At 50.8% G+C, this 25,489-nt stretch overlaps 1 pseudogene; it reads left to right on the top strand.

Moving 5' to 3' along the window:
• The first annotated feature begins 645 nt into the window (after positions 1-645).
• Positions 646-25,489, top strand: LOC133886351 (small ribosomal subunit protein uS7-like; annotated as a pseudogene).

Genomic DNA, 25,489 nt, shown 5'->3' on the forward strand with positions numbered 1-25,489 from the left:
ACAACCTGAGATTATCAGAAGCAAAACAATATCCTAGAACTTGGTGGGATTTTTACATTGACCTTTTTAAGACATATTTTATTAATAGACCCGTATGAAAATAATTTCTAAAAATATACCCTTTTGCATGGCGTCGTGACATTTGGCACCATGCTTGAATAGCACGGCATCGTGCTACCGATTTTCTATTTTAAACTTGAAAGACCATACATGGTAGCTACCATGACGTCTATTGTCACGACACCGTGTTTATTCAATCACAACACCAAATGTCATGTCACCGTAAAAAGGGTCTATTTTTTGACATTGTTTCCCATAGATGCATGTGTAGAAAAAGTTTTACAAAAGGGCCAAATCTAAAAATTCCACCAAAACTTGCACCACAGAGTTAGGCGTGGCAAAGTTGGATGGCATTGTGCATTTGTACTTGGGTATTAAGGTACCTGTTTGTAAAGAATTGAAAAATTGTGTACCTCATTATGAAGTTCTCTTAACGTTTTCCCGAATCTCAAAGCTCCCCACGAACCCTTAGTACTGTGCACTTGCCTACAGTTTACTCCCCTCGCCGCCATCGCTCGCATCTCTTGTCTTCTTCGTGCTCTCTTCGCGCGCCTGCTGCTTCCCCTCCTCCCACTGGTGACGGAAATGGTAGAGGTGGAGGCGCAGATGCAGCAGGTCAAGCTCTTCGGCCTTTGGGACTTCGAGGACGTCCAGGTCGTTCCTCCACCTCGTCTCATCGGTGTAGCTTGCTTGAATTGTTGCACGTGTTTCTGATAGACTGTAGTTCTTGGGATTCAGCTTCTAAGTGAGTTGGTTTGCTAGATCTGGTCTCTTAGATGGTGTGTGGTAGTTGACAGGGTTCCATCATGTGTACGTGTCCCAGGGGGGACGTGGTTTTAAGGGTTTTGGTGGTGGAATGTTGTGATTTAGCTCATATTTCTAGGGTTTTCGCTTGGGACTATGTCACTTGACGAGAGGTGTTTCGATTAGGTTTGAATTTATTACCACCACTTTTAGTTTTGAAGTGAGTTTTCTTGTAAGGATTCAGGAAGTTAAGGCTTGATATTTTAGTTACATGGTTAGATTTATGCATTGTATGTGCATATATTTTTGGGTTTATGTTGATGTTCTCTAAGGCCCTGTATGTATAGTGTAGCATTTCAAAACCATAGTATTTGAAAGACACAGTTTTTCAAGCTCCAGCGGAGAAAACCATGCTTTTGAGAAAAATCTAGCTGGAATGGATTTTTTTTCTAACCGCCAAAAAGACTGTAGTTCCAAACCAACAAAATCTGATGTAACCAAACTGAATGTATTTGAGACTGTAATATTTGCAAATACCATAGTTTTATCTAAAAGCTCTAAAAAAACTATGTATTTAAACATGGCCTAAGTTAGGTTGACAGATGGAGCGTTTCTAGGGCTTCATTTGTTGGAGGAACATGGACTTGTGGCGGGCTAGCACGCTCTAGCGCCAAAGCTGGTACAATTTGCGCTAGTTAAACTAATTTATGATTCATGAAGAAATTCAGGGTTTTAATCGTGGGTGGATACTAGACATGTTGTCTAATTTTGGTTCAACTCCTGTATTTTGATCCCATATGTCGGTGAATCAGGAAACGGGGGTCCCCGAATCCCGAGGCCGGGCCAGCAATCTACCACGTGGTGACATCCCGCGGAGTCTCCTCTGCGAGGTAAAAAAGATTAAGTCCCGGGAGAGAGCGCTTAGGGCCACAGTCAGTGGCCCCCAAGTACCCAAGTGCCTCGAAGACCTGCGAAGTCTAAGTGCCGGGAAGAAAGTGCTCGGGGAGGTATACGGTGACCCTCGAGCACCCGAGTCCCCTGACGATCAGGAAAGCTAAGTACCGGGAGAAGTGTGCCCGGGGCCGCGAGCGGTGTTCCCCTAGGCACCCAAGTACCCCGAGGACCCACTGAAGGAAGTTCCGGGAGAGAGTGCTCGGGGCTGCGAGCAGCGGCCCCCGAGCACTCGGTCCCCTGAAGGTCCGTACAAGTATGCCCAGGAGAGAGTGCTTGGGGAGGTGAACAGTACCCCCCGAGCGCTCGGTTCCCCGAGGACCAAGGAAGGGCATTCTCGGGAGAGAGTGCTCGGGGAGGTGAACAGTGACCCCCCGAGCGCTCGGTTCCCCGACGACTCGGAGAGCCCCCTGACAGTGGCCCCCGCAGGGGCCCACTGATGAGGTGTCAGCCAGTCAAATGCTCCAGGCCGCATTTAAAGAGCGCACGTGGCCTAACACCCACAACTGCTCCCGCCACGCTCGGTGTTAGTTCCTGCCACATTCTGGCAGGAGGGCGTGGGGTCATTAAATGCATGGGTCCCATCCCGTGCCATCCGGCCTGTCTCGGGATAACATCGTAAGGGTCGAAGCGTTCCGTCTGCCGCGCTGCTGTGGCAGGAGAACAAGACAGCGCGGACACGCCGGGCCGCTCTGCGGCTGCCAGGTGGGCCCTCTCCACGGCGCCCATTGCCAGTGCATTTATGGTGACGGATGACCGGGCGTGGGGCGCATTTTCCACCCCAGGTCACTTCACACAGAGGCCATGATGACGCCCTTTCCATTTATGGTACCTTGGAGCTCGTGCCCTCCCGTTCGGGGCAAGCTAATGCCTGCGGGTATTTAAAGCAGCCGGCAGCACGAACAAAGACAAGGGAGAAAAAGGTTGGAAAATCCCAAAGGAAGTAAGTAGCGAAGAGAAGAGAAGATCGAGAGCGCTCAAAGCCAGCAGATACACGCAGACCGAAGAACAAGGAGCCTCAGACTCTAGGATAGACAAACATTCTTGTAACCAGCAACATCCTTGAGGGACATTCTCGGGGCATTTATAGTATCCATACAGGAGTAGGGTGTTACGCCTCCGTGCGGCTCGAACCTGTCTAAACACTAGCGCATTTACTCCGTTCCGCACTAGATCGTTCCACCCCGCCGGCCATCGCATTTATACCCATTTATTTCTACGGCGAACATATTCAGGATCATCCCCCCGGCCGAATCTCTAAAAAGGGATCCCTCAGGATCCCTGCGACAGGAGTTAACCCTCCGACAGCTGGCGCGCCAGGTAGGGGGGAAGCATCCCTGAATTTGTTTGTTTGTTTTCTTCTGCTGAAAAAAAAATAGCCGGTGGTCATCGTCTCCAGCGCTCCGGCTCCAGCTCCAGTGGGGAAGTGGAGCCCCTCGCTCAGGAGGTCCCAATCGCTGCTACATCCCAGCAGCAGCCACGATCTGCATGCACGGCGTTCCCCTCTCAAGGGGACGAGGGTGCTGGGCCCAGCAGGGCCGCCGCCGCCGTCGCCTGTGCACCACCCAACCCCCAGCAGGTGGCCGAAACTCCTGCCGCCAGGTCCGCGTCTGGACAGCGCCGGGCGCCGCTCTAGCGTAGGCTCACCTTCGGCGAGGCCAGTCCTGGGAGCGCGTTGCTTGCGGTGCACGCTCTCCTTAGGCACCCGTCGGTCCAGGCGGCAGGGGAAACCCCGGAGGGCCACTGGCTCCAGGAAGTAGCCGCCCTAGTCGGCACAGCCCACCGCGAGATGCTGGCCGAAAGTTCCCGCGCCACCTCCCAGTGCGGCAACGCTAGGACCGGCCCATCATCAGGTAGTGGTCGCGCTGGTCGGGGGGCCTCCAGACGAAGCGCTGCCCCCCTGGCCACTTCCGGAGCCCAGGACCTCCGCTTACACCTCAATGAGCGGAGGGGCATCGAAGACGCGCGCGTCACTCTTGAGCGCCAGCGGGAGACCCGGCAGGAGGCTAAAGCCGAGGACCAGGCCTCCTCTTTGCCGGCCCATGATCGCCGGGGCTCCCTAGCTCGCCGGTGTTCACTGTCCAAGGGCGTTGCCCGCGCCGCAGGGTATGGCACCGGTTACCGTGCCTTCACCAGTGAGCTCCGCCGGGTCAAATGGCCCACCAAGTTCCGCCCCGAGCTGCCAGAGAAGTACGACGGGTCAATCGACCCCGTCGAGTTCCTCCAGATATACACCACCGCTGTCCAGACGGCTGGTAGCAGGGAAAAGGTGATGGCTAACTACTTTCATGTTGCCTTGAGGGGCTCTGCCCGCTCTTGGCTTATGAACTTACCCCCAAGGTCTATCAGCTCCTGGGATGATCTTTGCCACCAGTTCGTGGCTAATCTTCAGGGCACATTCACGCACCTCGGCCTGGAGTGCGACCTCCACGCCGTCAAGCAGCAGGAGGGGGAGACGCTGAGGTGTTTTATTCAGCGCTTCAGCCAGGTCCGCAACACCATCCCGCGGATAACCCCCCACGCTGTCATTGTCGCATTCCGGCAGGGCATCCTCGACGAGCGGATGCTCGAGAAGCTAGGCACACACGAGGTCGAAACCACCGTGGAACTTTTCGCGCTGGCCGACAAGTGCGCCAAGGCGACAGAAGCTCGGGCGTGGCACATTCCACGCCTTGAGCACCCCGCCGCCGATCAACCAAGTCCTTCCCGCTCCGACAGGCGGGAAAAGAAAAAGAGAAGGAGGCGCGAGGCTGTCCCCGTCGAGCCAGCCCAGGGCCTTGCCCGTGGGCCGGCCCGGGAGCCCGACCGCCGGCAAGCACGTCGGGCGACCGCCGACAGACGTCCTACGCCCGCGAGGGCTCCGGCCCGAGCCCCTCCTACGGCTCCGGCTCCCGCAAGGGTTCCGGCTCCCGTAAGGGTTCTGGCTCCCGCAAGGGCTCCCCCTCCGGCAAGGGCCCCCGCTCCTGAGGGGCCCGAGCTGGGGAAGTGGTGCCCGATTCACCAGACCAGGTGGCATGACCTCACGGAGTGCCGCACGGTCAAGGGCCTCATCAAGCAGCGCCAAAGGGACCGCAAGGAGCCCCGCTAGGGTGGCGACGATGAAGCCGCCCCCAACAACCCAGAGCTCAGCTTCCAGGAGCCAGAGCACACCGTCGCCTTCATCGACGGAGGTGGGTACACGCCCTCCTCCCGCCGCAGTGTCAAGACCATGCGGCGCGAGGTGTGCTCGGCGACCCCGAGCGAAGAGGCCGTAAGGCCCCTGAAGTGGTCGAACGCCCCGATCACATTCAGCTTGGCCGACCACCCCACCAGTACTGCAGGCGTGGGATGACTACCCCTGGTAGTGTCCCCCACCATCTGTAATGTGAAGGTCAGCAGAGTGCTGATCGATGGGGGCGCAGGCCTTAACCTACTCTCCTAGGAGGCTTTCAAGAAGCTGCAGGTGCCCTTCAGGCACCTTAAGCCTTCGCTCCCGTTTTACGGGGTGACACCCGGGCACTCCCTGCCCCTCGAGCAGGTCGAGCTGCCCGTGACATTCGGGACTCGGGTGCCCGGCGCTCGCTCGGTTTATGGTGGTCACGCACTATGCGTACCTCACAGTTAAGATGCCGAGCCCAGCGGGGCCCATCTCCGTGTCCGCCGAGACCAGCAGTGCCGTCTCCTGCGTCGAGCAGTTACACTCGGCCTTGGTCTAAGCTCGAGCCGAGGTCGAAGGTCGTCCAGGGGGCCCGGGACCCTCTTCATCCAAACCCCGACTCGCTGCCGACGCCTCGTTCCTACGAAGGAGGTCGTGGTGGGCGAAAACGCCTCCCAGGTCGTCCGAATCGGCGGTGACCTGGGCGGCAAATAGGAAAGCGCGCTCGTCACCTTCCCCCGGGCTAACGTCGACGTGTTTGCATGGCAGCCGTCCGATATGCCCGGGATCCCTAGGGAGGTGATCGAGCACCACCTGGCTGTGCGCCCAGACGCACGCCTGGTGAAGCAGAAGGTCCGGCGACAGGCGCCCGAGCGCCCAAAATTCATCCGGGAGCAAGTCAGCAAGCTCCTTGATGACGGATTCATCCGAGAAGTCCTCCACCCTGAGTGGCTGGCGAACCCAATTATCGTCCCGAAGGCCAACGGCAAGCTCCGCATGTGCGTGGACTACACCGATCTAAAAAAGGCTTGCCCCAAAGATCCTTTTCCTTTGTCCCGCATAGATCAGATTGTAGATGCAACCGCGGGATGTGATTTTTTGTGTTTTTTAGATGCAAACTCTGGTTATCACCAGATTCGCATGGCCATAGAGGATGAAGAAAAAACTGCTTTTACCACTCCAGTGGGGACTTATTGCTATGTCTCGATGCCTTTTGGTTTGCGCAACGCTGGGTCTTCTTTCCAGCGCGCTATCCGCATCACCCTTGATTCGCAGGTTGGCCGCAACGTCGAGGCCTACATCGACGATCTCGTGGTCAAATCCCGAGACCGCGCCACCCTGCTCGAAGATCTTGTCGAGACTTTCAACAGTCTCTGCACTACCCGCCTGAAGCTCAACCCCGAGAAGTGCGTCTTTGGGGTGCTTGCGGGCAAGCTCCTCGGTTTCTTAGTCTCCAGCCGAGGGATCGAGGCCAATCCAGAGAAGATCTGGGCCATCGAGCAGATGCAACCCCCGGCTCGACTCAAGGAGGTTCAACGTCTCGCCGGCTGCATGGCGGCCCTCGGGCGCTTCATCTCCAAACATGGGGAGCGAGGACTCCCCCTCTTCAAGCTTCTGAAGAAGACCGGTCATTTTGACTGGATGCCGGAGGCCGAGCAGGCCTTCCGCGATCTGAAGAAGTACCTCACCTCGCCACCTGTACTTGTGGCCCCCTCCGAGGGCGAGCCACTACTGCTCTACATCTCGGCCACTCCTCAGGTCGTGAGCATGGTACTGGTGGTAGAGCGCGATGAGTGCACGGGGTTAGGTGCTGGGTCCCAGCTCCCGGCCGCCCCCGAGCACTCGGCTCCCCCTGAGCAGGGGGTCAAGCCCGAGCACTTGGCTCCTCCCGACCAAGGAGTCGAGCCCGAGCACCCGGTCTGCCCCGACCACGTCGCCGAGCTCGGGGGCTGTAGCAGGCCCTCGGGTGAAGGCGCAGCCCGGGCCCGCCGGGTACAGCGGCCGGTGTACTTCGTCACTAAAGTCCTCCGGGAGGCCAAGACAAGATACCCACAAGCTCAGAAGCTGCTCTACGCCGTGCTCATTGCTTGCCGGAAGCTGCGCCACTACTTCCAGACGCACAAGGTCTCGGTGGTTACCACGTACCCACCGGGGCCCATCCTCCAGAACTGAGAAGGCACCGGGCGCGTCGTCAAGTGGGCGGTGGAGCTGGCGGAGTCCGACCTGCACTTTGTTAGCCGCCAGGCGCTCTCTGACTTCATGGTAGAATGGACACCCGTTCCTGAGGTCGTCCGAGAAAAATCTCCACATATCCTGGGCGCAATGTGCCCGGGTACTGGATTATGCACTTCGACAGTTCCCGCACGCTGAAAGGCGCGGGGCCGGAGTGGTTCTCACCTCCCCAACAGGTGAAGAACTCCGATACGTCGTGCAGCTGCAGTTCCGCGCATCCAACAACATGGCGAAATATGAGGACCTCATCGCCGGCCTCCGAACCGCGGTGGGCCTCGGGATTCGTCACCTCCTGGTCAAGGGAGACTCCCAACTGGTGGTCAACCAGGTATCGAAAGAATACCAGTGCACGGATCCTCAAATGGCGGCGTACATGGCGGCAGTCAGGAAGCTAGAGAAGCGCTTCGACGGCGTGGAGCTGCGGTACATCTCTCGCCGCGACAACGCTCTGGCCGATGACCTTTCTCGCCTGGCCTCCTCCCGTGCGGCGCCCGGGCCACTGGTCTGCGCCGGACCTCCTGCGGCCTCCTCGCCAGCCGCCTCGTCGACCCCGGGAATCTGGATGGTCCTGGGGTTCAGGCGCCCTGGCCGGTCGACCAGCCCCTGGGCGTCGAACTCCGGCAGCTTCGCTTGCAGCGCCACTCGGTCTGGGTTGGCGCAGAGTGCTAGCTCCTTCCAGGGAAGCTCCGCCCGACTCAGGTCATCCACCCCGATCACCACCCGGAGCAGGCCCCTCAGCGCCGCTCTGTCCAGGTCCCACTCCGCGCCGATCTGGGTCCTGGTGATGTCCTGAGGGCCGTTGTACACCCAGCAGGGCCGAGCCCGCTCCCGCAGAGGTGCCAGGCGGCGGCGCAGGTAGTCTGCCACCACCATCACCGAGGTAAGCCCGGCCTGGCGCAGGAAGTCGATGCGTTCCAGGACCGGCTCCATCCACGGCGGCACCTCCCAGGTCGCCTTCTGGGGCTCCGCCGCCCTCTCCGGCAGGGTCAGACGGTCGTGGGGGCTGACGTTGACGTAGAACCAGTCGCGCCGCCAGTCCTCCCACTTGCTCCGCAGCACCTGGGGAATGTACTGCTCCCCCAGGCCGTCCCGCAGTCGAAAGTTGTAGCAGCCGGCGACGTCCTCGGTGGAGAAGCCCCTCTTCTTCCCGGCCGACCGCAGCATGAAGAAGTGCCGGAAGAGCGTCACCGATGGAGGAACCCCCACGAACATCTCGCAGAGGTGGGCGAAGACCGCCAGGATGACGACGGAGTTGGGGCTGAGGTGCACCACCTGGATCCTGAACGTGTCAAGGATCTGAAGAAAGAATGTCGAAAACGGCGGCACCAGCCTGGCCGCTACGAAGGAAGTAAAGAGGACGATGCGCCCCGGCCTGTCCGTCACCGGCGGGAAGTTCACCAGCGTCACCACCGAGGCCCCCCGCTGGCCCTCGGGCACCATCAGCTTCCGTACCTTGTCCGCCGCCTCCTCGTTCACAAGACGGGACTCCGGCAGCACGCTATCAGGAGTCTTGTCGCGGTGGCTTCCTCCTGCTCTTAACATCTTGTCAGGGTGGGGGACGATCTGGACGGTGGGGGAAGAGGGGTGCTCTAATCGCCTAAGGACGGTTTAGGGCTCAGGAGCGCAAGGAAGACGAAGGCTTGATCGCAAGATGGCATAAAGAGGGGGGTGGTTCGCTCCCCTCCTCCTTTTATTCCCCAGGGAAATTCAAACGTCGCCTGCCACGGCGCGCTTGGCGGGACGGTTTCCTCGGCCAGCGCAACCACCAGGCGAATCTCCCTGGGGCCGTGCGGTGTCAGCAGTTGCCAGGCGTACTTTCCCCGATTTGGGCGGTTGCCATGTGCGCCTCGGGAGTCGGCTCGACGCGCGTCCGTTCGGCTCCCCGTTGGACCGTACCAGAAGCCCGGACCGGAAGGGCCAGTATCTAAGAGTGCGCCGCGTGGCGTCAGTACTGGCTTCGGCCTCGTTGACGATGAAGGGCCCATCCGTAGTCTCTGGGCCATCGCCTACCGATGGGCCCGGGGGCTGTTGTCGGTGAATCAGGAACCAAGGGTCTCCGAATCCCGAGGCCAGGCCAGTAATCCGCCATGTGGCGCCATCCCGTGGAGTTTCCTCCGTGAGGTAAAAAAGATTAAGTCCCGGGACCAAGGAAGGGCATTCTCAGGAGAGAATGCTCGGGGAGGTGAACAGTGACCCCCGAGCGCTCGGTTCTCCGACGACTCGGAGAGCCCCCTGACAGTGGCCCCCGTAGGGGCCCACTGATGAGTTGTCAGCCAGTCAAAGGCTCGAGGCCACATTTAAAGAGCGTGCATGGCCTGTCACCCCCAACTGCTCCCGCCACGCTCGGTGTCAGTTCCTGCCACATTCTGGCAGGAGGGCGTGGGGTCATTAAATGCACGGGTCCCATCCCGTGCCATCCTGTCCGTCTCGGGATAACATCGTAAGGGCCGAGGCGTTCCGTCTGCCGTGCTGCTGTGGCAGGAGAACAAGACAGGGCGGGCACGCCGGGCCGCTTTGCGGCTACCCGGTGGGCCCTCTCCACGGCGCCCGTTGCCAGTGCATTTATGGTGACGGATGACCGGGTGTGAGCCGCATTTTCCACCCCCGGTCACTTCACACAGAGGCTATGATGACGCCCTTTCCATTTATGGTACCTTGGAACTCGTGCCCTCCCGTTCGGGGCACGCTAATGCCGGCGGGTATTTAAAGCAGCCGGCAGCACGGACAAAGACAAGGGAGTAAAAGGTTGGAAAATCCCAGAGGAAGTAAGTAGCGAAGAGAAGAGAAGATCGAGAGCGCCCAAAGCCAGCAGATACACACAGACCGAAGAACAAGGAGCCTCAGACTCTAGGATAGACAAACATTCTTGTAACCAGCAACATCCTTGAGGGACATTCTCGGGGCATTTATAGTATCCATACAGGAGTAGGGTGTTACGCCTCCGTGCGGCCCGAACCTGTCTAAACATCAGCGCATTTACTCTGTTCCGCACTAGATCATTCCACCCCGCTGGCCATCGCATTTATACCCATTTATTTCTCTGGCGAACATATTCAGGATCATCCCCCAGGCCGAATCTCTAAAAAGGGGTCCCTCAGGATCCCTGCGACAGGAGTTAACCCTCCGACACCATAGTTATTAAGACATCGCCATAGCGGCGATATAGCGTCATGGTGGTGAATTGTGCCTCGCAGCGGTGCCGGCGTGTATGGCGTCCGCTATATCGCTGTGATGTTAGGCATCACCATACGGTGTGAAAGGTGTTGTACACGTGGGATAGTATGGGTTATGGAGGGGAGGAGAGGAGGTAGCCACCCACCTTCCTTGCATCACCACCACCCTGCTCCCAGATAAAAGTTGGCCACCCGCTGCTGAGCTGGATGGCGCTCGACGTCCTTTCTCTGAGGAAGATGCTACTCCCTGCACCACACCTATGATTCAGATATGTTTTGGGGGAGGCAAGAACGAAGAAGAAAGAGTGTGTGAGAGAGAGACAGAATGTTAGAGTAAATCCTTGTGTGTAGTTAGTTTAATCTTACTGCAATATTAAGGTGGCTACTGTAGTGAACAGTAGGTTGGTTTTTTGCCTATATATTTGGCTACCCCTTTTAACATACCTTTGGATGAGTTTCAATCCTAGAGGCTGTTAGTACCTATAGGCTTTTGGATATTTGAATAAACATCAGAAGCTACTGGCAGCAAGAAAACTAATGTGTCTAGTGTGTGCTCGCATGTGTGTTCATATGACCCACCTCTCGCAGGATCAAATCTAACAATTGGTATTAGAGCTAGGGTTGATCGATCCCAGCGATGTCAGCTCCTACGAGTGGTGCTGCTTTGAGTCCCCGGAGGCAGTTCAATTGTCATAGCTCCCTATCGCCGCCGCCATGATGATCGCAACACTGAGACATCGGTGGATGCGATGTGATCGTCCAGCGTGTGGTTAAGGAGGTTGGTGGCTCGTTGTACCTGATCCTCACATGGAGCAACTATGTCGACTAGAGCCTGCTCATGAAGGTCATGCTACAAACTCGCAGTCTCTGGGACACAGTGGAGTTTGGCGATGCAAATTTCTAGGAAGATTGCATAGCGCTAAAGGCCATCCTCTGCGTTGTGCCCCAGGAGATGATCGGCATGCTCCCTGTCAAAACGGTCACCAAGTAGTCTTGGGACACCATCACATCGATGCACATCGGCGACAATCATGTTCGCAAGGCCTCGGCGCAACAACTGCGGAAGGAATTTGAGGCAATTTCCTTCCGTGACGGCGAGACAATCAACGACTTTGTGATCTGTCTCTCCAGCCTCATCATCAACCTCGCCACACTCAAAGAAATGATGGAAGAATAAAATATGGTAGAAAAATATCTGAGAGTAGTCTCTAAGAGATTTTCGCAGATTTCTCTATCCATTGAAACTCTTCTCGATCTCTCAATGCTTATGTTGGAGGAAGTGATTGGGAGGCTAAAGGCGGTGGAGGATCATCTCGATACAGAAGAATCCCCTGCCATCAGTGGAAAGCTCCTCCTCATCGAGGAGCAATGGCTCGTGCGCATGAATGATCAAAAGTAGGGTGAAGGGTCCTTGGGTAGTAGCAATGCCCATCACTGTGTGCACGCACTGCAGAAGAAAAGGGGAGGCGGTGGCTCCGATGGGAATGAAGCCCCACGCGATCTCTCGTACAACAAGTGCAGCAATTGTGGCCGCTATGGCCACTGGGCCAAGCACTGTCGATCGCCCAAGAAGGAGTAGGCTTATTTGGCCCTAGGCAAGGAGGAAGAAGATGAGTCTGCACTCCTGATAGCGCAGGTGTGCACTCTCAGTGATGTGCAGCAGCCACCGCCAAGCCAGGTCCACCTCGACGAGCCGCGCGTGCAAGTCAACCTTGGTGCCAGTGACAACAACGACCTTCAGGTGGGCTAGTACTTTGACACCAGCACCACCCACCACATGACGGGTCACCATGATGTCTTCACGAAGCTTGATCGAGGTGTGGTGGGCTTCATCCATTTCAGAGATGGCTTAGTGGTCGACATCTATGGTTGTGGCATCCTCTTGTTCACTAGGAAGAACAACATCATCAGCGTGGACCAATTGGACGAGGGTGGCTCTAAGGTGCTGATAGAGGATGACAAATTGCAGATCTGGGACTACCAGCACCACCTCCTCGCCAAAGTTCATCACGGGCACAATCGACTGTACATCTAACGCCTCGACGTTGATCATCCCATTTGTCTCGCAGCACGCCACGACGAGAATGCATGGCAATGGCATCCACGCTACAAGCCACATAAGCTTCGACACACTCCGGCGGCTAGCGTGCCATGAGATGCTATGAGGCATGCCGCAGTTGGAGCATGTCGAGCAGCTGTGCGACACATGCATCACCACCAAGCAGTGTCGAGCTCTGTTCCTGTCACAGGCCAAGTTTCAAGCAAAAGAGCGCCTCAACCTCATCCATGGAGATCTTTGTGGTCCCATCACGTTGGCGACACCAGGTGGACTTTGTTTCTTCCTGTTGATGGTGGACGATGCCAGCTGCTATATGTGGCTAACGCTCCTAGCCGTGAAGAGCGACATGACGATGGAGATCAAGATGATCCAGGCGGAGGCGGAGGTGGAGAGCGGTCGGAAGCTTCATGTCTTCCACACCGACAACAGAGATGAATTCATGTCCATTGAATTCACATGTCACTATTTAGATCACGGCGTCCAGCAACACTTCTCCACGCTGTATAGCCCACAATAGAACGGCATGGTGGAGAGACGCAATTAGTCGATCGTCACGATGGTGCACACACTCCTGAAATAGAGGGACATGCCGGTGGATTTTTGAGGAGAGGCGATGAGCACCGCCATCTTTCTACTCAATTGTGCACTGACAAAGTGTCTGGATAGTATGACGTTGTTCGAGGCGTGGCATGGCTAGAAGCCAATGGTAATCTTTTTATGCACCTTCGGCTGTCTAGCGTACGTCAAGGAGGCATGACTGCATCTGCGGAAGCTTGATGAGAGGAGCATGCCCTGTGTCTTCATCGACTACATGCATGGCGCAAAGCACCAAGCACGTTCACATATCTTGAGATGTGATCTTCGACAATGATGCCAGATGGAGCTGGGAGGCGGATGCAACTAGGAGCGTGGCTCTATTGAGTGACTTCGCCATCGATTTCATGGTGAGTCAAGTCCATCTCCCAGCTACTGATGGGCTCACCTCAACTGGAGGAGGAACACCAGCGGTGGAACCACCTGCACCAAATCCAGCAGTGACCATTGCGTTTTCTAGAATGCCGAGAGGCAAATCTACTGGGGAGGCAAATTTTGTCACGCCACCATCGAATGATAGCACCAAGCTCGACACACACCACGGTCATAGCCCAGTACGCTACTGCATCATCGACAAGCTGCTCAGCAACAAGGAGCTCCGGTGGGATACGCTACCAACGTCATGGACGACACTGAGCTGCACCTGGCGAGCACAGGAGAGCTGAACTCCTTCATCAAGGCAGAATGCAACACGACATGGTGAATAGAGATGCTAGAAGAGATAAAGTCCATCGAGGAGAATGGGACATGGATGCTGGTGGAGCTACCATGTGGACACCACCCAATCAGGCTCAAATGGGTGTTCAAGCTCAAGAAAGACGAAGCCGGGGTTGTAATCAAGCACAAATCTTGCCTTGTTGCCAAGGGCTATGTGAAGCAGTCGGACGTGGACATCAATGAGGTATTCACACCTTTTGCCCGTCCGGAGTTCGTGCGCCTGCTGCTGGTGCTAGCTGCTTAAGAGGAATGGTCGGTCCATCACATGGATGTGAAATCGACATTTCTCAACGGCGAACTAGAGGAGGAAGTGTATGTTGCACAACTGTCAGTGTTCATCGTCACTGGAGAAAAGCACAAAGTACTGCAGCTATGGAAGGTGCTCTACGGCTTGCAACAAGCACCGCAAGCATGGAACGCGAATCTCAAAAGCACATTGAGGGCTCTTGGCTTCAAGCAGAGTGTGCATGAACATGTGACATACCGGTGCGGCCATGGCAACACACTGCTACTCCTTTGGGTCTACGTGGATGATTTGATCATCACTGGATTGGCAAAGGAGGAGATCCATTTATTCAAGGTGAAGATGAAGAATTAATTCAGCATAAGCGACCTTGGTTTTCTCTCCTTCTACTTAGGATCGAGGTCCAGCACAGCAGCAGCGACAGCGGCATCGCGGTATGCAAAGAGCACTACACTGCTCAAATCCTAGAGATGGTGGGGATGAGAGATTGCAACCCCGCTCATATCCCGATGGAGGAATGACTCAAGCTCAGTCGCGAGAGCACGACGGCATAAGTGGACACGATGGAGTACATGAGGCTTGTCGGAAGCCTCTGCTACCTTATTCACACACGGCCGGATCTCGCCTTCAGCATCGGGTACGTGAGCCGCTTCATGGAGCAGCCAACTCAGGAGCATATGACGGCCGTGAAGAGAATCCTATGCTATGTTACCGAGACGATCAACTACGGTTGCTGCTACGAGAAAGCAGAGGAGGGACAACTGATCAACTACAACGATAGTAACCTCGCTAGCGACATTGATACGTGAAAGAGCACTTCTGATGCTCTGTTCTATGGAGATAACCTGGTGAGTTGGTATTCTCTTAAATAGAGGGTGGTGGCCCTTTAGTCCTGTGAAGCAGAGTATGTTGCCACCACCACTGCAACTACACAAGGTGTGTAGCTAGCTCATTTGCTTGGTGACTTCGTCCTATGAAGCAGAATATGTTGCCGCCACCACTGCAGCTACACAAGGTGTGTAGCTGGCTCGTTTGCTTGGTGACTTGAAGGGGAAGCCTACCGACACCGTCAAGCTCAAGGTTGACAACCAATCAGCTCTAGCACTGAGCAAAAACCCAATGTTCCATGAACGCTACAAGCGCATCGGTTTGTGCTACCACTTCATTAGGGAGTGCTTGGACAATAGGAGTGTCGGTGTAGACTTCATTGACACTAAGACCACCTCGTAGATACCTTAGGGAGTGCTTGGACAATAGGAGTGTCGCTTTTTGAGCCAGATACATATTCGTATCCTTATTCGTTTTCTTATATGTATCTGGCTCAAAAAGCGTTTCGTTTCCGTATCCTTATCTGGATAAGAAATATTTGTATCCGTATTCGATCTGGAAATATCGATATCCATATCCGGATAAGACCATATGTATCCGTTTTTCCAAATCCAGAAGAAAATATCCAAACCGTTTTCAAGCCTAGTAGCAAACAATATGTCGGCTACTATAGTAAATAGTAGGATGTACCTATATATTGGGCTGACCCCTTGTAACATATATTTGGATGAGTTTCAATTCAATAGAGGCTGTTAGCAGCTATATGCTTTTGGATGTTTAAATAAACATCAGAGACTGCTAGCAGCAAAAAACTCCTATGTCCAATGTGTGCTCGCATGTGTGTTCATATGACTCACCTCTCATAGGATCAAATTTCACACAGAAAAGGCGTTGGAGAATGGGGAGAGATGAGGCAGATGGCTTTCTTGGGGGGCATTGCAGGAAGTAAAAAGAACGAGTGGAGTTGAGGGGAGCAACGTGTCCTTGCGCTACTTCTGTCTGCCCGTGACTTACTGTCTGGAAGTGGTGCATGAGCAAGTTGAGTAGCAGCACATGTTAAGACCATCTCCAGCAGCTACTCTAAAATTCCATCCTCTAAAATACTATTACAGCATCGTCTATCACTATTACAGTATCCCTCATTTCATCCATCTCCAGCAGAAACTCTATATCTCATTCACTATCTTCTCTATCCTATACTAAATTATTTTTTGTCCAACCACAATAGCAGCATCATTTTTTACATGTTCCAGTTGCAACGACTATTGAATCGCGCGATTAAAATTGGTGGGACGTTTATTAAATTTATTTTTTTCTCGGAAATAAATTTATTTTTTCCCAAGGGACTATTGCACTACAAATTTGGCCAGTCGTTTAATTGAGAGGAGCAAAGTATTTTGGCATTAATTTTTTGAGAGCACATTTTTTTTTATCAAAATTGCAACTACATAGTCACAAATGATTGCTTGCAACATATGAAATGGACGTGGCTTCCACTGCAATTTAGCTTGTAGAGGAAGGCCACTCATCTCGCAGCGGAAGCCTCAAGACTAGTGGCTTCTAGGGGAAGGCACTGAGGTGTCTTGCATCACAAGTCTCAGCATCTCACCATATATATGAGGCTGAGGTACTCTCACTTATGCAATCCAGCCAAATGGATCCTCATTTAGCTTGGAAGCAGTACTTGAGAGAGTTGTGTTTCTCCTCCAATGACTCTTCCAATGAGGAAGATGCTTTGTTCTTAGAGACTCTGAGCGCCTGGCATGCGGAGTCAGAGGCATCACAGCAGGGACCTTGGGGCGGTTCAGTGCCGGGTCGTCAGCGTATCCACCAAAATCGACTGGAGGGCCATAATAGGTTGTACAACAACTACTTTGCTGATCCCCCGGTGTACCCCAACTACATTTTCTATCACAGGTAATATTGTGAACAGAAACACTCTTGTGTAAGTATTATATACTGATGTATGTGTGAGGTGCCTAATGCTCGTTGGTCGTGTAGGTTTAGAATGAAACGTGACCTTTACCTCAAAATTGTGCAGGCGGTTAAGGAGCATGACTCGTGGTTCCAATAGAGGAGGAATGCTATAGGCAAGCTAGGGATGTCCTCCTTGCAAAAAGTGACTGCTGTGTTTCGTATGCTAGCATACGATGCTCCTGCCGATTCTCTAGATGAGTGCCGCCGGCTAGGGGAGAGCACCATCATTGAGAGCATGAGGCGGTTTATTCGTGCCATCGTTGAGGTGTTTGGCAATGAGTACCTTCGTGCTCTAAACGAGGAGGACACTGCTCGCTTCCTTGCTATCAACGAGCGAAGAGGGTTCCCCGGGATGCTAAGAAGCATTGACTGAATGCAATGGAGGTGGAAGAACTGTCCGACGGTGTGGTTAGGTTCTTTCACCAGCCATGTCAACGCACCGACGGACCTTCTAGAGGCAGTGGTGTCAGAGGACCTTTGTATTTGGCATGCTTTCTTCGGCATGCCAGGTTCTTTGAACGACATTAACGTTCTGCACCGCTCACATCTCCTCGACAATCTTGTTGCTGCAGAGGCCCCCAAGGTACAATACTCAATTAATGGACACAATTACACCATGGGGTACTACCTTGCAGACGACATCTATCCGGAATGGGCCACGTTCGTGAAGCCCATACCATCTCCAGTTGGGAGGAAGCGTCAACACTTCATGGTTCAGTAGGCGGCAGCATGGAAGGATGTAGGATAGGCCTTCGGAGTCCTGTAGTCCCAGTTTCCCATAGTCTAAGGGGCAACGAGGTTATGGGATTAGGAAACCCTTAACGACATCATGACCGCCTGCATTATCATGCACAACATGATAATCGAGGATGAGAGACTAGATGAGGAAGTCGAACAGGTGTACAAGGGTCCTGGTGATGATGTGCAGCCATCGCACGACCCAACCCCTCCCCCCCCCCCCCCACTGCAAGCATTTATCCAAAGGTATGGTGCTGTAAGAAGCAGGCAGGGTCATCAGCAGCTCTGTGACGACCTTGTTGAGCATCTTTGGCAGCTCCACGGAGGAGAGTAGTATCAACCTCTTGTAGTTCGATCAATAACATGTTTAGTACTATGTCATATGCAAGTGCGTATTACGTTTAGTAGTGTGTCATATGCAAGTATGTCCTATGTAAGCGTGTATTATGTTTCGATCACCTAGCTGATATTACTCACTTGTGTGCCATGTCCTATGATAAAGAGTTCATTAATAGTATGTATTCTGCTTGTTTCATGTTTAGTCGAATGAACTCAAACCTTGCAGCTGTGAATTGTTCATCGATTGGATTGTTCATTTGCATTGTGAATCTTTACTCACCACATTCTGAATACAAGCATGCCTATTATTTTTGTTCCTTCTGTGTTACCCAGGATTACCATTTCTCCTGAATTTTTTGTTTTGACTTGGTTGTGCAGATGTATTGAAACTTTCATGCCTCAATGAAATATGAGGTAGGTTCAAAGCATCAAAACAAATTCACATCACACAACCGAATTCACAAATTGTTCTGCCTGAGGCTCTTGTAGTAGGCCGCTGGTCCTCATCCATTTAGGAAAGATCAATGTTCATAATGTGCATCTCCTTCTCTACCTTGTCCATTTGCATACGCTCCTCCTCGAGCCTCACCCTCTGCTGCTCCACATCCATCATCTCAGCAAACCTCTCAGCCCTATCCTTCTCAATCCTCTCTTTCATGGCCAACTGCCAGTCAAATATCTCCTTCATGGGGGCACAAGCTGGGTTCGAGGAGGAAGAACCGCGGGCAAACTCCTTCAAGCGAGTGCGCCCAGGTGGCCTCTTGGGACATGGACTGGAAATGGAAGGAGGTGCATCCCCACCTTCAGGTACATTTAGCCCTGGACAAGACTCAAGCTGCCCGCAGCAAAGGTCTTCTGCTTCTTGGGCCAGGACTCTGATTGCCACTTGGGATGATGCCGCAACTCCCTCCAATAAGGCAGCAACGTGAACTCCTTATTCTCCGTGGCCTGGTACATCTGGCATGCCTCCACGATTTGCAGCTTTAAAAGTATGGTGAAATGGCTAATAAACTGGGGCAGTAATTGCCATGCTCCAGGTATATATAAAATGCTTGTTTGAAATCAAATGTGCAGGCAATGCTGTTAGTTCTTATTGAATGGAGGAACTAGACAACAAATTCATGTTCAACACAGCCCCACAGAGGCAAAGACGGAACGCATGCAACAAAACCATACAAGTTCTGAACAATGATGCATGTAGTTTACTTTGTAGATCAAATAAAAATAACTCCATTTTTCTGGGCATCCCAAAGTTTCCCACTTTCATAACTCTGAATTAATGCAGAGGATCTACAATAGCCACATACCTAGAGGCACTGAAATATACCACTGTATAACATACAAACTCTAAACATCAAGCAGAGTCATGAAGCACTGAAGAATGATAATGAGTCCTTCTAGTAGTACACCAGGCATCTTTTCAGCATTGTGTTCTACAGCAATTCAGAAGTATGTATACACTAAAAGGAAATAATCATTGAATGATTCACATAAGTTGCTAGTAATTATCCCATGTGTTCAATAAGTCATTGCCATTAGGGTGCTGAAATTAGTAAAACTAAACATGACAAGCAGTTCATTGTCAACACCAAACTAGTAATCTTTTAAAAAAGTGTTACAAACAAAAGCATAGAGATGTACTAACATGAGTTCGAGAAATAAGCTCAAATCTTGCAGTTGCTTATGCATAAGGTGCTCTAGTACCAACTACTAATCCTTCCCAGAAAATACACCATGAGCATGCATTAGGGAATGAGTTCATACATACCTTCCAATTCAGATGTCATCACACAAACCAACATACATCTTAGATATACGTCTAAAAGCATTATCAGGGATAGGGTGAAATGACTACATGAACTAGCTATCAGTAGCAGTAAATTAAAAATGGTACCTACAGCAGGAAGCCATATGAACACCAATGCCGCTGAAATTATAGATAACGTACCATCTCGGCCTCGGTCGTCCCACTCCTCCTAGTACGTAGGGTCCTAGCATAATGCCCACAGAACTTATGCACCATACCATTGATGGACGCCCACCTCCCCTGTAGCCATTTCTTATTGTGGGTCTATGAGAAGTCTTTGTTGTTGTTGAAGTATGTCTCGATGTTCTACCAGAAAGCCCCTAAACTCTGGTTGCTCCCCACCACGGGATCCATGCTCACGTTCAGCCATACCGACACAAGTACAAGGTCCTCCTTCATAGTGTCACTGCATCCACGGCCACACACAACTGCCATCTCTCCTGGCGCCTCTAGGTGCTCCATCTCTGCCAAATGAGGTTGTGTCCCGATGATACCTTCTTGGGTGCATGGCACAACATCGTCCCAAGGGATGCCATCGTCGTCACCACGAAGGAACCTAGCGTACTCCATAGAATCCCTGCACACCAGTAAATAAGCATCGTCAATAGATATCTAAGATATCTATGACCTACTGCATGATTCAACTTGGTCTGTCATGTAGACAAACTGAAGCCAATCTTCACTAGTGAAGAGTGGCCTCAGGATTTTCAGTAGCCAGCTACATCTATCAGAAACTAAAGCCAATCTTCACTATTGACAAATCAACCCCTTGCCCCCCAAAACAAAACATGAACTTTGACGCATCCTGTTCGAGATCAGCAACCAAAATTGGAATTTCCATGAGCCCATCATGTTCTATTCCTAGTTAAATTGTCACTCTATCCAATTCACACCTAGCTACCAGCAACACTACCTAATTCACATGACAAGAAAAGGATCCTAAATTTTCAACCAAAATTTTGAAATTTTCAGCAACAGATTGCCTGTCATTAACACAACACATAAAACATAATGTTAACAAATGCTCCATCACAACCACATGTCCACTGCAGAAATATTGGATTTCAATATAAAAAACAACTAAAACAATTGAGATGTCCATATGTTCGTAAATAGATAGGTAAAATACAGTTTGCAGATATTATTGCGCCAAAATTCTAAGAACAAACCAAACAAGATCACATCAAAGTAATCAATCAGCCACTACATCTTATAGTTGAAGAAATCTGGAAATGCATGAAGCCAATTACTTCCCATAGTTCTTCCTCCAATTTTTTTCAGGATTTCGCAATGAATATTCAAGGCTTCAAGCAAATATCATATCCAACCTTGTTCATATCATGCCCTACATGGTCACTAAGAACCAGTTTAAGCTTTCACATGACAGAAAATGTAAAGGTGCTCACAGTTTTGCATCATACACGAAGAGCAAAACGGCATCCAGACAAGGAAGAAAGCTCATCTCACAGGATATGACTCTACTGACAGACATTTGTTTGTTCAACAAACAAAAGATAAACCCTTAATACATGAACAAAAGAGAAGCCCCAAACAAGCAAGCAAAAAATGCTACCCTTCCCGCTCAACAAACCAAGAAAATGGCCCACTGAATTTGGCGCATGATCAGTATCAATAACACCCGTGGACAATTAGTTGTACAAGAAAACAAAAAATGATCATGTCCCAAATAAGTCATGTGGCCAGTGTATGCACTATTTCGTAACATAAACGGTTCACATTCGAATACTAAAATAACATTACGCCAAATGTCATAACATTAGGAACATGATGAGGGATATCTCTCTTATGGAATAACACATACGTCACGTGGGAGTACCAGAGTACAAGACCAACAAACTAGAGGTTAACCATAAACCTATAGGGACCGGCTACCTCGACTCGACAAATTCCAAACAACTTAGTACACACCCTACCCGACTACAGCCTCCAAGAACGATCGGATTCAATGGACATGCCATCATCCGAATCAGCACACTGTAGGTGATCCAAGCTCCAATCAGCGGGAAGGGCATCATTGTCGTCAATGTCCTTTGATCCCAAAGCTTCCTCTTCCACTGCCATGCTTTTATTGTCGGTGTGACCAACATGATTAGGCACGCCACTGTCGCTCAGAGCATCTTCAACTTGGAACACGAGCTGCTCCAACTCCACCGCAATGGTGTCGACCTCTAGAAGTGCTATGTTGAGCTCCACAACAGTAGGGGTGCTATCCGGACTCAAGTTATCATTGGCCACCTTCTTCAACGTGACAGCTGCCTCCTGCACATGGTCCTGCATCTTCAACACAAGAGCGGCAAGCGCTGCGGCGTCCATCTACAAGCACGGAGAAAGCACTTTGGCGACCTCAAACTATGGCAATGAACGTATAGACTAAAACTAGAACCTTACAAGTATATCAACAATCATAGTTTTGGAAATTAGGGGTAATGGAGTCTACCACTAAGGCAACAACTACAATCAATCAACTGTGGATAGGATTGTAAGTTCCTGATACTATGGTTTCACTGAGTGAATGGATGTAGTTTAGTTGTTGTACTTACCATCACCAGTAAATAAATGAACTACAATAACTGACTACAGCTACACTCTAGGCCTCACTAAAGCAACAAAAGACAAGGCAGTATAGACTCAACTCCAACTTACTTCATACTAGTAGGCTAAAATACACTACATTTAATTGTAGTATCATACACGGGATAGAAAACAAAAAATAACTAGTAAAGGGACATGGGTGAGGGATGACAATTTGAGTGTGTATAGCTGTGAGTCTCAACTGAAAGCCTGGAACAAAGATGGCATGATTGCATCACTTGCAGGGTGTGGCCCTGGCTGCATTGACCTGCGTTCTAGAGAGAATTTTTCCATCCCCATCTCAATATCCTTTTTCCCCTTGTACATGAGTTTCATTTTGATGCTCATGTTAGTTCGCCGCAATCTATTTTCGATGGTTGTTTCTTTGACATGCACACTTAGCTCAAGGATATCCCCACTAAATAGCGAAGTAGAGGATCTTGGAGGCGATCGGCATGCAAGAGGGGAAGGGGACTGAGAGCAGGTGCGGCGAATTCTTACAGCTCCTCTCTCTCTCTCTCTCTCTCTCTCTCTCTCTCTCTCTCTCTCTTCTCTCTCTTCTCTCTCTCTCTCTTCTCTCTCTTCTCTCTCTCTCTCTCTCTCTCTCTCTCTCTCTCTCCGGTGGTGACCAACCATAGATCTGGTCGTCCGCCCTACAAAGAAGTCGCTTTGGGAACCCAGGACTTACTAGAGGCTTGGCGAGGACCATGATCCAACTACTGCGACCGAGCATACCAACGGTGGGGAACCTGGGAGCTCGGCCGCCGAATCTGTGGTAGCCCAGTCGTCAGCCGCGGGGGACAATGCATCGTATGCCCAGTCGCTGGATGATGCTCGCTTCCGTTGGCCACCTGCCTCGCCTCCACCAGGGCTCGTCGGATCCCCTTCCGTCGCTCCGCGGGAGACATGAACTGTTCGTGAGTCCCGTCATGAACAGCGAAGGGGATGTCGCATCCCTCCACAAATTTGTCATCGCCGGTCCTCTCCCCGCATCCCTGTAGAGCTCGATGCAGACTCCGTTGGAGCCGAATTGTAGGATGACACCGAGCGGCATCCGATGTGGATACCGGTCCAGAGACGGATACGAGTTCTGCTGGAGATGGCCTGATAAGAAATTTCATTCCTTCAATCTTCCTACATTGACATAAGAAAAGTTGGCGCGAAAAATACATTCGCCAACTCCATGGATGAAACAGTGACACATTCTCCAAGAAATGGATGACACAGTGACATAGAAATATGTTTGGTTCAAAACTTCAAATGCATATTCCCTGTGAACTACAAACTTATTTCTAGAGATCAAATCCATAGAAAAGCAAAATATAGATAGATCACCACAAAAGTTCTTGTGTGTATGGTGTCACCACACCTTGTCCCGTCTCATAAGCGATATAAAGGTGTGAAGACGGTGGGTAGCCGCGCCTCCCGCCCTCGCACCGCCGTAATAACTATGCCTAATCCTAAGTAACTCTCTGTTGCACTTGTCGTCAATGGGCTATTGGGCTGACACCTATAGAAATCTGCGGCTGATTAGTACTGTGTAATTAATGTTAGTAAAGCTTTTGAAAACTTAGGAAACGGGACATTGAAAAAAGGCTGGTGTATTGGTAGCCCAATACATTTGGTTTGGTTTCATTCGGAACTGTTATTGCTAAATTACTAGTTTGTGCAAAAGTTTGAAATATTATTTGAATATCGCATTTCCTAAAATTGTAGCATGGTCGAATTGTTACACTTTGTTTCTTTGCTATTTTTCCCCATAAGCTTTGTTGAGATTGAGTTGGTACTCGCCAAGCTCAGGGAATAATCTCAAGTTTATACCTAATTCTCCTTTTAGCAACTGTGCATGCCACCAAAACACCAAATCTTCTCCCTCGTTATGATCTCTTAAGCAGCTCTTTTCGAAATTTCTATGTATAGGTCAATGACATCTCTCTGGCTGATTACCTTGCCGTCAATCCTACAAAGCAGGCCATATATCTTCCCCACACTGCTGGAAGGTATTCTGCTAAGAGGTTTCGGAAGGCTCAATGCCCAATTGCTGAGAGGCTGACAAACTCTTTGATGATGCAAGGCCGCAACAATGCCAAGAAGGTATTGGCTGTTCGCGTTGTGAAGCATACTATGGATATTATTCACCTGCTTACTGATGCGAACCCTATCCAAATTATCGTTGATGCCATCAGAAACATGTAATTGCTGACGTAACTGAAATGCTCTCTTTTATGTCGGCTATTCCTTATTCCTGGTACAATCAATTCTTTGAACATGGTTTTAGTTTATATTCATGCTTGACATTATAAGCGTTCATATGCACTACTCACCATGTTATTCCTCTGTATAGCTGTAAACTGTTTTATGTAGATAGTTGTAATATCATCAGAGTATGTATATTTTCTTGCACTGGTAACCAGTTAGAAACTTGACATGATGGCCTGTACATAGTTAGTTGTTACTGGATAATAAATGACCTTTTAGAAAAAGAAAACTAATGTATTAATGTGCATGGTTGTAGTCTTTCAATGGTTTTATGACATGTTCGTGATGCTGCATTAATTTGAATACTCAGAAGCATTGTCTATGACTGCTTTGTGATCCTCCTGTCATTTTCCTTAGTCTCATGGGGTTTCCTTCAGCGGTGATATTTCGGTTGTGAAGGGATTTTCGTTCACTTCATGGTTCCTTTCACGACGGGATTCTCAGGATCATTCCCTTCAGGACGGGATTTTCTTTACTTTCCCTTCTCAACTCCCCTCAAATAGAAGCTGTTGAAGATGAGAGAAAATAAAAGAAATAAGAACGGGAAAGGGAATTGAAAAGGGAACGAAATGAAGAGAATATGGTTGGAGATGATCTTACAAAAGATGTAGTTAACATACTACCTTTGTTCTCAAATAAATGTCATTTTAGAAATTTAATTTTGTTCTTAAATAAAAGTCATTTTAGTATTATTAACTCGCTATGAAATCCAACAAATGGTGCAAAATAAAAGTCATTTTAGTATTATTAATCACCTAATCTGCCCATTCTTGCTTTTATTGTCTCTAATGGAGCAGCGCTATATGTCTCATTTAGTGGGCCAAGAGAAGATGCAACTTGTATTGGATCTGCTGGCGTTGTTAGAATGCAGGCTGTTGATATCTCTCCTTTGAGGCGTGTGAACCAAGCAATCTACTTTCTTACCACTGATGCTAGGTAAAGTGCTTTCAGCAATATGAAGACCATCGCAGAGTGCCATGCGGATGAGCTTATCAATGCAGCTAAAGGCTCTTCTAATAGGTACATTTTATTCTCATAG

This window comes from Phragmites australis, chromosome 12, assembly GCF_958298935.1.
Source record: "Phragmites australis chromosome 12, lpPhrAust1.1, whole genome shotgun sequence".
In the NCBI taxonomy this organism is placed as follows: domain Eukaryota; kingdom Viridiplantae; phylum Streptophyta; class Magnoliopsida; order Poales; family Poaceae; genus Phragmites; species Phragmites australis.